At 36.0% G+C, this 14464-nt stretch overlaps 1 long non-coding RNA gene across 1 annotated transcript; it reads left to right on the top strand.

The window, feature by feature from the left end:
- Positions 1-659: 659 nt before the first annotated feature.
- Positions 660-14001, top strand: LOC118498742. Its single transcript, XR_004901207.1, has 3 exons — positions 660-671; positions 11679-11682; positions 13841-14001. It is a non-coding gene; the product is annotated as an uncharacterized LOC118498742 (long non-coding RNA).
- The last annotated feature ends 463 nt before the right edge of the window (positions 14002-14464 follow it).

The following is a 14464-nucleotide window of genomic DNA, read 5'->3' as shown; positions in this document are numbered from 1 at the left end:
TTACTATTTATTTATTTTTCTATAAAATGGGCTGTGACATCTTTCCATAAAACTGTATCATTTTAAAACAATTGCTATTCAGCAAAAGAAACAAACAAAAACTAAAAATAAACTATCTGTAAGTTTGAATAATTCTTGACTCAGAATTCTTGGATAATAAGATTATTTTAGAACTTTTTTGGATGGCAAGACAGAAAATTCAATGCATATTATTAAAAAGGATTTTTATTGACTAGCAAAACTGAAAAGTCCCTTAGTAGAAGCTTAGTAGATGTGGCTTCAGTTTCACCCTACCTTGGGGATTCCAAAGATAGCACTGTACTTCTCTCATTTATACGATTCTTCACTAGCACTTCCTCTTCTCTTTTGGTTACATTCTCCGACAGGTGTCTAGCTTCATGGTGACAAGAGGGCTGCAGCAGCCCTCAGCTTGAATTCACTCAGCTTTAAATGCCATAGTGAAAAATCCTCATTTCCAGAATTGAATCTTATTGGCACTGAATGATCTGACTTGACGTGCATACCCATTTGTATTAGTTTTCTAGTGTTGCTATAATAGAATGGCTCATTTGAACAGAAACTTGTTTTCTCATATTTCTGGAAGTGTGCTAGAAGTCCAAGATCAAGGTGTCAGTAGGTTTAGTTTTCTCTGAAGCCTCTCTTCCTGGCTTGTAGATGGCCACCTTTTCCTTCTGTCTTCACTTGATTGTCCCTCTGTGTGTTTGTATCCCAATCACCTCTTTTTGTAAGGACACCAGTCATATCGGATAGGAGCCCCCCTAAATTAAATGACCTAATTTAATCTTAATTACTTCTTTAAAGGCTCTATTTCCAAATACAGTCACAGGCTGAATACCAGGGTTAGTACTTAAACATATGAAAGTGGGAACACAATTGTGATGAATTGTGGGGAACACAATTCATCCTGTAATGCCATTTCTACATAGCTGCTGTCACATTCCTATGTAGCTACATGCCCATGCTAGGTCATATACAACCTGTGGATGTAGTGGGCCATTCAAAGCACTGCAAATAGGGAGGTGTGGATATCCAAGTGAAAACTGGCCATTGTCATTGACATGAGGGTGAATGGTTTTTTGCCAGTCCCAAACCACAAGTATCCATTTCACTAAGAAAATGTAGATTAAGATGATAATATCAGTATCAGATATGTTGGTAATAAAATATTATCATACAATTAAATAGTAAAGGAAGAAACAGACTTTTGGATTAAACTTTACATTTTTACTTCAGAGAGAAGAAAAACATTACCATATGTTTCTCAAGAAAAGAGAGAGAAATAGCTTCACCCAAAGCACTTTCTACAAATAAAAACAAATTGGGGTTTGAGCTCCCCATAAATCATAGAGATTAAATATGAGGAAAAGTGAAATAATTTTATTATTAGGAAAAGAGGGGGTGATAAATCCTGAGTGTGTAACTCAGGATTGTCATCACTAGACAATATCCATTGTCATCATTAGAATCAGAATAAATATTATTAAAGGCTGAGGCACATCTAGTAAAATTATTGAATTTCAATGTTAAAGTAGGAATCATTTAAATACACAAACAAGAAACAATTAATCAATTAAAATTAGTTTAATTTCAGAAACTTTATGTGCAAGGGAAAAGGAAAGCAATAGTTCCAGAGTTTGGAGGGAGAATGGAATGGAGGGCAAATCCAGCCAAAGTGTCACTAGCATGTGAAGGCCACAGGAAGATATTTCCAAATATACAAAGACTCTTTAACTATATGTCCTACATACTCTACATGAAAAATCTACTAGAATGCATAATCTGTTTAAGCAAAAGTTTGAAACTGTGGGAAGAAAATACTGGTGGTAAATAAGTGATTTTTAAAAATATAATTAATTACTGCAGTTTAGAAATTTAAGTCATAGTTACAAACTTCTATGATTATAACTCATGAGTAAAACTATATAATGGGGTAGTGAATAATAATTATGAATTCAGTTATAATATACTAGGGAAAATGTCCCAGTACTTGTCACCAAAACTGGAAGAGAATGGGAAGAACAATTGGTAAAATTATACAATTTTTGCATTGTTCATAGATGATAGTAACTAACATAGCATCTAAATATATAAATGCAAATTTATAAAATCAGAAATAAAAAGAAGTACAGGTATAGCCAGAAAATTTTAATACTCCTTTCATTCTGGAAAAAACTGAAAAATTCAAAATTCAAATAAGGATATAATATTTGTAGTGACATAATCTAACATCATTAATATAGTTTCTATAAAATTTTTATGCTATAGAGCTTCTACTTCTAAAAAATTCCTGGGAGCCCACAAAGCAAAAATCAATAAATTCCAGAAAGTAGAGAAGTTTAACTTGTAAATACAATTTAGCAAAACCATATATAGCAAAAGTAAAAAAACAAAAGAATGACTTTAATGCAGCATACAGTTGGGTCAGATAGAAAATAAAATCCAGAACTGCAGAATATTTTGAAAAATCAAATTGAGAACACTGTATATAAAAATGTAAGGTAAAGAGGATAAAAGTTATTAAGCATTTAGTACAACATATTGAGCAAATATGACCAAGGAAAGCAAAATAAATAAAGGAATTAATAAAGATAAAAACATAAATTAATGAATTAGAAATAGAAAAATGGTAGAATTGATGTATCTATGAGATCATAGTAACAAAAACTTACTATAGTGGGTAATTTTTCACTTAGTCTCATCAAGGGGGTAGGTGGGAAAAGATGAAAGCACAGATACATAGATCTGAGAATGAGAATTAGGAATGGTCCATAAATAGAGATAGTTAGTGGAGCTATGTGAAAGTTTTCAAAAATCTATGCCAATAAATATGAAAAGCTCCATGAGTAAATGATTTCCAGGAAATATGCCACCCCAATTAACTCCTAAAGGGAGAGAAAAATATAAACACCCAACAACCATGAAGGAAATGACACAGTTGGCAAAGACCCCTATTATTGTCATCTCCATCTACTATTTTTGAAAACAAAAACTTTATATCTACAGTGTTCTAACAGCAATATTTATTACCCATAATATGGAAAAATTACTTCTAGTCATCCTGACATTGTATTTGTGCACTCTCTTAATACTTTGGGATATATTTTGTATGGTTTAGATATTTTAATTGCTTTAAAACATTTTTAAAATTAATATCCTCTTGTCTATGTAATTTACTATCTGGTTTGGAATTGTTCTAATTAATTATAAAATCCAGAATCAACTTACTAGACATTCAATTCCATTTTCAAGTTGGGAAATACATTCATACAAGTAACAATTTTATTTATCATGATCTTCCATCAAACTAGCAGTAGAACAAGCACTAGAAAAAACTGAGTACATGATCACTATAAAAAACATGAGAGAAGTTTCTTTTGCCAGGTTTTGGGTGAAGGGAAAGTTACTATTACATGTAATTCTTGGACATAATTTACTCCTATAAATATTTCAACTTTAGCTAATATGAAGTGATTTCCTGTTCTTATTACTTACCTATATACTCTGTTTAAAACAGAATAAGAAGGCAAATTTGTAAGACTACTTTAAAAACTTTCTGAGTTAGTAAAAATATGTTTTAAGGAGGATGCCTTCAAAATTAGAGCTGAGGGTAACAGATGTCTCACAAACTGCAAAGTTTTTGCAGATGTATGAGAATTGTAAAGCGGTCCCCAAAGATTGCTGAGGGCCTTACTATTTATGAGCAAGTGCAATCATTAGTGCATAGCCTGGGTAAACAATAATGTCACATCCTGACATTACCTCACCATCAAAGCAACCAAGAAAAGAGCAAGCTGGGAGGTAACAGCTGTATTTCCAAATGATGAAAATGTTAAAGGTGTTGCAAAGGGCTATAAAAGTTATTTATATTCATCAGAGAGGTACACTGGTACGTGAGTTTCTTTTAATTAATATTCTGTAAGAACCAGGTCCTTCAAGATTTAGAGCACCATGTGAATGAGGACCGGAGCTAATCTTGTCTTCTCTTTGCTCTTCTGACAAAGACTTGTTTTAAAGCTGAGCCAAAAGTCTTGTGAATGTCAGCCTTTGGTTATATAAGTAAATCAGTATGTATTAATCCAAAGATCTAAAAGAACTTTAACACTGCACTGTAAGTTTTTTATGAAGGTAGGGATATTTGTTTTGCTCACTGTTACTTCCCTGTGTTCATAACGGTGCCTGCAACATAGTGCATGCTCAATAAATATTCATTAAATGAATATACACACTATTTTCTAATATACTCCCTACATACAGCACATGTTTTATTTAGGTTCTTATCATCTTTTACCTGGATTATCATGGCAGCCTTCAATTCAGTTTCCTTGATTGTAGTGCTATTCTTATTTTGCATCCACCTTTCAATCTAGAGCCAGACAAAAAAAATCTGTCTCTGATCTTTTTCCTCTCTGTTATACAATTCTTCAAAAGTTTGCTGTCAATTACAACATCGAGCTAATGGCTTTTAAGATGGTGTACGAAGTCCCCCACAATCTGACCTACACCCTCTCCCAGTACGTCTCTCAGCATTATCTGCCTGTCACTTTATGCTCTCATAACCACAAGTTGCTTTATTGTTCTGTGCACACACCAGAGGTTTCTTCGTTTCTGTTCATGTTTTACCTTTGTTTGGAATGTCCCATCCCTCATTCCTTTTAAGATTCAGCAGAGAAGTACTTCCTTGTGAAGCATCACTAATCTACCTTCTCTTTTACCTTCTGCTTGGGTGACTAGTCCAATTTAGCACTCTCTGATACCCAAGGAGTACCACTCTTATAGAACTTTCCACATTGAAGAGTGATGGTCTGGTTAGGAACCGAACTCCTCCCCCAAATCGTGAGCTTCTACAGGGCAAGGATGAGTTCTCATCCATTTTGAGATTCCCAATACCTTGCACAATAAACCAGAGTTAGCAGATTCCATAAATTTGTCTCCGTAATTTGTAAATAGATAGAAAGGAAGAAAAAAATCTAATGACCCTGAGGGAGCATGATCTCTGGACTCAAGATGGAAAAAAATACATACTTTATCCACCTACATTTTACAAAGGATTCTGGCCTAAGAACCTTATCTTACTTACCTAATTAGAAAAAGTCAAAACTAAAGGAACATGATTCTGTCTCCTCAAAGCAGCATAAAAGGGAAAAACTGGTTGCAGAGTGGGAGAAAGAAATGAAAGCAGCCTGAAGGAGAAGATTACCATGGGTAGGGGACAAGAAGAGGCAGGTGGCCTGGTCTAATTGGGTTGTGATGAAAGTGATGCATCTTTTTTGGGGTGTCAAGTGGACATGTTTCCTAATGTAAATGCTTCCTCTGTGTGAAGTGGTTCTGTGACTCCACTTCACACAGGGGAATAGAGATCTCATCTATTCTGAATAAGGGAATAGTTGGTGGGAATCACTTGGGATCTACTTTTGACATCTCAGCTCTCTCTTTGCTTCCTCTGAGCCTTTTGTTAGCTTGAACCTTTGGCAACATATAGTCAACTTGCTACTTGGTAATATCTTGAATTTCATTTTCTCTCTTAGCTCAGCTCATAAACATTTCTGGAGGCCTACAAAATATTCATTCTCTTCTTTTCTCCGCCCCCCTTCTTCTTTTTACTACCAGAATCCTAATTTTGTAGACACCCTTGTAGAGTGGTGGGCGTATAACAAATGAAATGGACGCAGATACCTTTGAATGGGACTTCCAGGAAATTCTTTGAAAAGAAATAGACTTAACTGGCTTGTCCCTTTAGCTTTTCCTTCTCCCCTCCTTCTCTTCGCCCTTCCCTTTCTACCTACCAACCTACCTATCTACTCCCCCCTCTTTTCCTTCTTTCTTTCACAGTTGCTCATTTTCCTGCCTAGAAATGGAACATCCATATTATGAACATGAGGGAAAGGGACACATTTTAGGAGTGCTCTATCATTAAAAGTTAGAAGAACTTGGGTCACTAATAACTTCTTGGAGCCAAATTATCATTCCTACATTTTACATTTTATGAAAAAAATCACTCTTCCCCTGCGATGTGGTTAAAACACTGCTGTTCACGAGGAAGGCTCTATTCTTAACTGGTAACATTCACTTAATGTCATTAGAGAGAAGCTAGGAAAGATGACTTTTAAGTGTTGGAGAAGACTTTAACTGTCTTCTGCTTAGGAAAGGGAGGCCGGGGGTCTCATGTTGATGGATTAGGGCTACAACAATGCAAATAAAAATGCTTTACGTCATAAGTAATACAATACTAAGAGCTTGGGATTGAGAAGAGAATTTGTAGGGGGACTAGAGAATGAGAAAGAAGAGAGATACAGAGAAGGGCCAGCTGCAGAGAAGGATCTCAAGGCAATATAGTGGCAGCCTGGACCCTGAAGGGGAGGGAAGCCCCAGCCCCTCCCCAGAAAAGGAAAATTCCCTGCAGAGAGCAATGAAGAGGGGCTTCGGAAACAGATATGGCTAATATTAAGTTGTGCCTTGTTTTCTATGCTTAAGTTCCCTGCTGTTAACCCAATGATTTCAGTAAAACCCTCTGATCTCCTGGGGGAAACTAAAAAGAGGGTGACTGTCTAGCCCAGGCAAAGCTGTGCAAGAGGTGAATAGGTCGCACTGGAGGCAAATCATTGTGAGATGCTAACTGAACCTTCAGATAAAGGAGACTGAGAAGCATATGGGAGCAATGCAAGTTTTTAATAATCCTTTAAGAAAAAGTTGGGGCTCTTCAGCTGTTCAGACTTCTCAGTATAAAGGAGGACTTGTTGAGATATTAAAAGAGGAAGTTATGGCCCTAAAATGTTGGAGGACTTTGGAATGTGTGGGTGGTTAATACTTGGGTTTTATAGTTGAAAAGTTGCACATATTCCCTTGAATTTGTCCAGGGTGCACTAGTCTTCTGATCAGATACTTCCATTTAGGTAAGTGAGCGTCATGAGAAAGAATTTTTGAAACTTTCACAGAATATTTCTAAAGCAGCTAAATTCAAAATCTGTCCTGCATTCCCTTGCTTAACTCCAGGGAGCATGTTTTGTAGGAAAGCTAATCCATCATTTTCCCTGTGAGAGAACTACTGACATAGAAAAGGTGAGTAAAACATTCAAGAAAACCACCAGATTACTCTCAAATGAAGAGTGTGACATTTAGCTGATCATATTTGGTGGAGGGCCACTTTTTCTTAGTGAAGGGTTCTAACTGAAGAGTCAGATTAGAAGCAGTGCCATTTGCATTCTATTTTGCATATTTCTGCATGTTACCTATTTATTGCAAATATCATTTAGTGAGACTCCAGAACAATTTATTTAGCACTCTATAAAATGTTTGGGACTATTGCGTTACAACCTTTTGTACCTCTTTATAAGACATGGTTCAGTGAGGAATTACACTTTTTTTTTTTAAGGATTTCAAGTATAAACAAATGTAGAAAATTAGGGCTTACAAAATCATCTGGATGAGCAGGGAGGGGTGGAACTCACAGGGCTTCCACTGGATTTTTGGCCTCAAGTTCAATACACCAGAGCTATCCTCCAAAAGTCATATATCGCTGTTGTGTGGCTTCTGCCACTGTGACTCGAAGCAACCCTATACCATCCAAGTGAATGAGGAGACATTCACGGAAAGTGATCTTTCATTGGAGACCCTCACATCTCTCTGAACTTGTTAGTCAGCCTCATTCTTTCCACCCCTCTTCAGCTGTCCACATCTTACAGGACCCCATCTCACTGGTAGAATCCATTCATGTTGCCATGTGTGACAAGTGCCAATAGGTAAGATCTAGCAAATTTCCTTTGAAGTTCTAAGAGTTTCATAGCACAAGACTTAGGGTAGAATCAGCCTGACTACTTTTGTACAGGTAAAAACTACTATTGCAGATGGTTTTCTTTGGGCTATTTACCATGACGCAGAATGAGGATGCAAAATGGGGATGACATTTATTAGGTTTTTTTCAAACCCTCAATCATCAGTGTCAATATTCCACTTGTTTTTAGTTATGACAAAGGAAAAATATACCTTTTCAATGGAAAATTCTGGTGGTCATCACCTGAACAAAATGGTCAAACTCAACCACATCAACAGAGGGACAACTTGACATTATGTGCTGTCCAGATGGGATGCTAGAGTTTGTGCACTCCATCATTGCTTAGGTATTTGTGTCTGGAACAACCTGAATATATTTAAGAGGCAAGATACAGAAAATGGGAATTCTATAAGACAACTCCCTGGACAATTTTAAAACTTCAGTAACCTGAAAAACAATCAACCAATCAAACAAACAAATAAATGAACATGTAGAGATACTGTCTTATATTCAGAGACTGAAAAGCCATAACAAAAAACCTACAACACACACAGCATTATAGAGATACATAAATGTAAATATGGATGATTTTTTAATTTCATTTATTTACTTATTTTTAAAATTATTTTATTGTTCAATTATGGATGGTTTCTTAGATGATGTTATGAGTCATTACTAACTTTTTAGGTGTGGTGATGGTCTGTAGTTATATAGAGTAATTACTCAATTACTCCTCAGTTTTTGCAACAGTCTAGGCTGCTTTGAAAAGAGCAGGACTTTCCAGGCTGGTGACTAACCCTTCTTTGTGTAGTATGTCAATCTAATTTGCTCTTGAATTAGCTGGACACTGTTGAATGACAGTTATTCTTTTCTGTGCTCTTGAAACTAACTTCCTTCTTTTCTTCGTCAGTCCCTCCCTCTTTTCCTAGTCATCCTCCTCCTGCTCTCCCTCCCAACCTCTTCAAAATCTTTTGTATGTGGAAACAGTGGTATGCAGGTAAATATTTAACAGCTGGTTTTGTGAAAAGAAAGGAAAGTTCTGATTTGTATTATTTGCTTTGCCGACTTCTGTCATATAAATGTTCCCATCATGGCTAATTTTAAGTCATCCACATATGGTAATTGATCGTGGAGCTGGGAAGAGGTGTGCCCTTTTGGTTCTCCTGAGGTGGTAGGAGCTAGCACCAGTGCAATACTGTGCACAATCTAGATTGTTCTTCATGAGGATATTTTTACTGGCTTAATTTCCTACATATTTCCAAAGAAATGAACTAAAATCATCCACTTTGAAAAACTAATGAATACTTAGAATGCCTCCTTCTCAATTCATAAAACAGAAGCAAAAGATCATTTTTAATTTATAATTTTAGTTTAAACTTATAAATTAAAATTTTTGAGTAAGCAAATAATTTCAAAAAGTTCAGAAAAAAATAATGAAAACCAGTGTACATTGAGTAAAATATTTCCATACAAGTTTCTGATTATGAAAAAGAAACACATAGTTAAGGCAGAATATCTCAAAGTTGCCAAACAAATTTGATAAAAAATACATCCTGTATTCTTAAATGAAGTGGGAAAACAGACTGATGCTGTCTAATTTCCCAAGAGCTCTCAAGATTTCTTGTTGTCTATCCCTTATGACCCAGCTCATTCATTTTAAGAGTTCTTCCAAAATGTTCTGTTTTCCTCAAACCCTATCCAGCCTTGCAATTCAGTATTCCATTTCCCCCAATTTTTTTAAAAAAAATTATAGCAAATCCAAGATCACAGGCATCTTATTTCAAAATCAAATACATTGATAAATTTTGTGTTAAGTTCTTTCAGAACAAGTTTTCCAGATAACTTTCAACCTTTCTGCCATGAACTGGCCAGACTGGACCATATCCTGCCCTCTCCTGGCCTGTGCTTAATTTATGTTCTTTTTTCCTTCTGAATTGCCTCCTCCTCCCCCAATTTTCTTAATGCCTTCTGATGGAAATCCTGCTGAAAGCCTAGATTGTTATTTCTACCTTATTCTTTTACCAGGAAATTTTATTTTTTAATATCATAGTTACCTGTGTTCTTGCTTTTTACATAATTGTATAAATACATATTATTTAATATTAATTAGTAAGGGTTTGTAAAAATTAGTTTTTTTTCTCGGCAACAAGGAACCCACCACGAAGAATTTGACTTTCAAAAACTCTTCACCTTATAAGAGTAGTTCTGATTGTTTTCAAGAGACATTTCCATATTAAAATTCACTTACAGATTGAACACTTAAATTATTCATTAAGGGTAACTTTCTCAGAAGATATAAAGTTGCTAAATTAAAAGGAAGCATCAACAATGGAAATGTTATCTCAGCATTAACTCTTGCACAGATAATTTAAATTGGGCTCAATGCCTATTTTCTAAGATATCATTGATTAGTATATCAATGAGAACTCCATTAGGGTATTATAATATTCTTAAGAAACTTATTTGATCCCTATTTCCCCCCTGCCCAGGAGGGAATAGATATGTTAAAACTCAGGCTTTTCCCCCTTCATTTTGCCAAATTTTTAGCCAATTATTACAAAAAGCCACTTTAAAAATATTCCCAATGTGGTAGATTTACTTTAATGGATTTCTGGACAGAGTGAGATTGGTGGAGGATTTGGCTGCACACACTGTTTTCTTCTCCAGCTAAAAGCCATGTTTTGTTTCCACAGCAGAATTTCCTATGATCAATGTCATTACAATATCACTCAACGGCAGTGACCAACTTTAATACGATTTTAATGAAATTAGAAATTGGAGTTATAGAAATCTTTTTTAATTTTTAATTTTATTTATTTTTTTAACTTTTTAGAAATTGTTGTTCAAGTACAGTTGTCTCCATTTGCTCCCCACCGCTGCCCCCACCCCAGCCATCTTCTCTTTCCACCCTTGATCCTACCCCTCTTTGGTTTTTCTCTTTAGGATTTTTTTGGGTTTGTTTTTGGATTTCAAGAGCATCACAATATTATAGTTGAAAGAAACTGTATAGGCTCTCTAGTTCAATTTTCTCCTCAATGTTGTAAAGATTTTTACCACTTCTAATAGATGACCTTCAGTTTTGTGTTTAAACTTGCCCACTGATGAAAGATTGTTTACTTCCTGAGGTGGTCCCTTTCTTTGAAAAGTTTAGCTACTTGAATGTGTTATATACTGGAAATGATGCAGTATGAACCTTGTTCTTTTTTCCATGACTGCTTTTCGAATATCTGAGGGCAGTTTTTGAATTCCTTCTCATCTCCAATCCTTAATCATCCTGATATCACTTTTTTTGGATGCCCCTTTTTAGAAGTGAGACTCAGAACCAGATATAATATTTCAGATGTCTTCTGGCCAATAGAGAGACAAAGGGATTATTATGTCCCTTGATCATGATCCTCTGGCACAGAGCATTTGATCAACTATTGATGTTGTATTAATGAAGAATGTTGTCCATGATTCTGTTTCTAGTAGCTATGGTGACTATTGAATTTGTGATCAACTAAACTTCACAGAGAAATTTTTACATTATTGCTGTCCACATTGAGCATCATCGGAAGAGGAATTGAGGAATTAACTAAATCCTGCTCATCCTAAAATTAATTTAAATTTTGATTCAGGCATATTCTTTCTAAATTTAATATATATGTTTTATGTATCTTTACCAACCTTGTTGAATAATTAGTTCTACAGATTTTAATTTATTTATATTGGCTTTTATTGGTCAACCTTTTTGCACTTCATACGCTTCATTTGAAATTTATCTTTATACTCTATAGAAACACATAGGACCCCTGAATAGAAACAGCAATCTTGAGAAAAAATAGGAAAGTCTGGTGAATCATACTACCTGAAATCAAACTATACTATGAGGGCATAGTAATCAATATAGCATGGTACTGGTGTAAAAACAGACATGTAGATCAATGGAATACAATAGAGAGCCCAGAAATAAACCCATAATTTTCTAGTCAATTAGCATTTGACAAAGGGGGCAAGAACATACAATGGCGTAAAGGTAGTTTATTCAGTAAATGATGTTGGGAAAAGCATATAGATACATGCAGAAAAATGAAACTAGACCACTTTTTTCATGACACACAAGAATAAACTAAAAATATATTTAAGACTTAAATATTAGACTCAAAACCATAAAAATACTAGAAGAAAACAGGCAGTAAGATCTCTGACATTTCTTGTAGCAGTAATGTTTCTGATATGTCTCCATGGGCAAGGGAAACAAACAAACAAGTAAATAATACTACATCAAACTAAAAAGTTTTTGTATAACAAAGGAAACCATCGACAATATAAAAAGCCAACCTACTAAATGGGGAAACATGTTCATCAATGATACATTTGTTAAGGAGTTAATATCCAAAATTTATAAAGAACTTATACAATTCAATACCAAGCAAACAAGCAATCCAATTAAAAAATGGGCAAAGGATCTGAATAGACACTTCTCCAAGGAAGACATACATATGGTCAATTGACATATGAAAAGATGCTTAATGTCACTAATCATCAGGGAAATGTAAATTAAAACCACAATGAGATATCATGTCTTACTTGTAATAATGGCTATCATTGATAAATCAACAAACTGGTGACGATGTGGGAAAAAGGGAACTCCTGTGCACTCTTGGTGAGAATGCAGATTGGTGCAACCACTGTGGAAAAAAGCATGGAGTTTCCTCCAAAAATTAAAAATGGAACTGCTTTATGACCTAGTGATTCCACATGTAGAAATATATCTGAAGAAACCCAAAACACTGATTTGAAAGAATATATGTACATCTATGTTCATTGTGGTGTTATTTATAATACCCAAGATTTGGAAACAGCTCATGTGCCCATCAGCAGATGAGTGAATAAAAAAGCTGTGGCACATTTACACAATGAAATACTACTTCGGTGGTAAAAAAAGGAAGGAAATTTCCCATTTTGCAGACTTGAGAGTGTTATGCTAAGCGAAATAATCCAGTCAGAGAAAGCCAAATACCACATGATTTCACTTATACGTGGAATCTAATGAACAAAATAATGAAACAACAAAATAGATACAAACCCATAGATAACAGAAAACAGACTGACAGCTGTTAGAAGGGAGGATGGATGGGGGCTGGGTGAAGAAGGTGAGGAGGTTAAGCACAAAAAAATAAACTCATAGACATGGACAACAGTATGGTGATTACCAGAGGGAAAAGGGTGAGGCCATCAGAGTTTGTCAGGTCCCAATAGACCAAGATTTGGCTGTGTGAAGGAAGGGTTCTGCACTGGTCATGTGTGTGAGGGAGGGAATAAAGTCTCCCATTCTAGAGCCATATAAATCAGTCTGTTCCAGATTCTGCCAGGAAGTGAAGCTCAGCAGGGCATGGCTGCTAGGAGTCAAGAAGATGCAGGTAGTGCATCTCCTGTTAGGGGAGGTGTTGGAGCCGAGGGTAAGCAGCTACTGGTGAGATTTTGTGCTTTGACACTTAGGAGGGCACCTGTGTCTCTAGCCATCGTCTGTCTCTCCCTGGCAGACAAAATTTGCCACTGATTTTCACAGCCAGGTTTTATGTGGGCACCTCTTCCTGGCTCTGGTGCTCTGGGCTGGGGAGCCTGGTATGGGGTTGAGATCCTGTACTCCTCAGAGGGGACCTTTCTAGCTGAGATATTCCTCCTGAACCTCAGCTATTGCGGGAGGGAGAGGAGCCAGCCCCTTTTTGCATCTGTGCCCTTCAAACAGTAACTGAAAGCGGGCCTGGCTTCTTGAAGGCCAAGACTAGAGAGGCAGGTGCTGATATAAAAGAAAGTGGCTTATTTGCAAATACTGGTCATCAGGAAGATGGAGGACTCACGCCTCAAAGCCCATCTCCTAGAAAATGGGGGAATCATGTCACAAAGCCCATCTCTGCTTCTCAGTGGAGGCAGAAGTTTTTACAAGGAGGAAGAGAGGAACAGAACAAAGAGATCAAGGGAGGGGGTTGCAAAGTTCTTTATGTGCAGATTAGCACTGTCCACTCTGATAAGGCAAGGGATGGTCCGGTGTGCATCATTCTGGTTTAGTCATCTTGGGTTCACATCATCCTGGCTCCAAGGATGAAGGTCAGCAAATCTCCCAGAGCTGCGATGCCTGAAGGTCAGCATCTACGTCGTTTGAAACTAGTTCCCAGGATTCTTGTACAAACATGCTGTTCTTTTATAAGCTACATATTAGTCAGAGTCAGCACTTACAGAAGTAATGGAAAAAGAATGGTGGGATGGGTTACAATTTCCCACCATTACAATTTTTCACTGTTACACTATCAGTCTCAATGTCGCTTCTGTAAATCCTTGGTTATAGGACTTCTATTCAGATAATCTTCAGTTAGTTGTTCAAGTTGATTGCTCCATATTTTAGTTATAATTCCTGTTTGGTTCTGGAAGGAGGTGTGTGTAACATCCACCTAATCTGCCAACATCTTGGATCTCTCACACAATTTGTTATTTTGGTTTTCTTTCTGACTTTCTTGGTCTTGCATTTGTTATGATCTTTAGCCGTGATTCTTTTTATAGCTGACATTTTCAATTTATTTGGAATCACATTTGTTATTTTACTTGCACTTTGTTTTTCTTATTATCTAACTGCCTATTTTCTATTTGCAAGTCTAGAGCCTCCTTTCTACTGTAAACTAGCTTTCATTTTTTTAT

Source organism: Phyllostomus discolor, chromosome 2 (genome assembly GCF_004126475.2).
Source record: "Phyllostomus discolor isolate MPI-MPIP mPhyDis1 chromosome 2, mPhyDis1.pri.v3, whole genome shotgun sequence".
NCBI classification, from domain to species: domain Eukaryota; kingdom Metazoa; phylum Chordata; class Mammalia; order Chiroptera; family Phyllostomidae; genus Phyllostomus; species Phyllostomus discolor.
The sequence above is the reverse complement of the archived record's forward strand: the minus strand, read 5'-3'. Positions and strand labels throughout refer to the sequence as shown.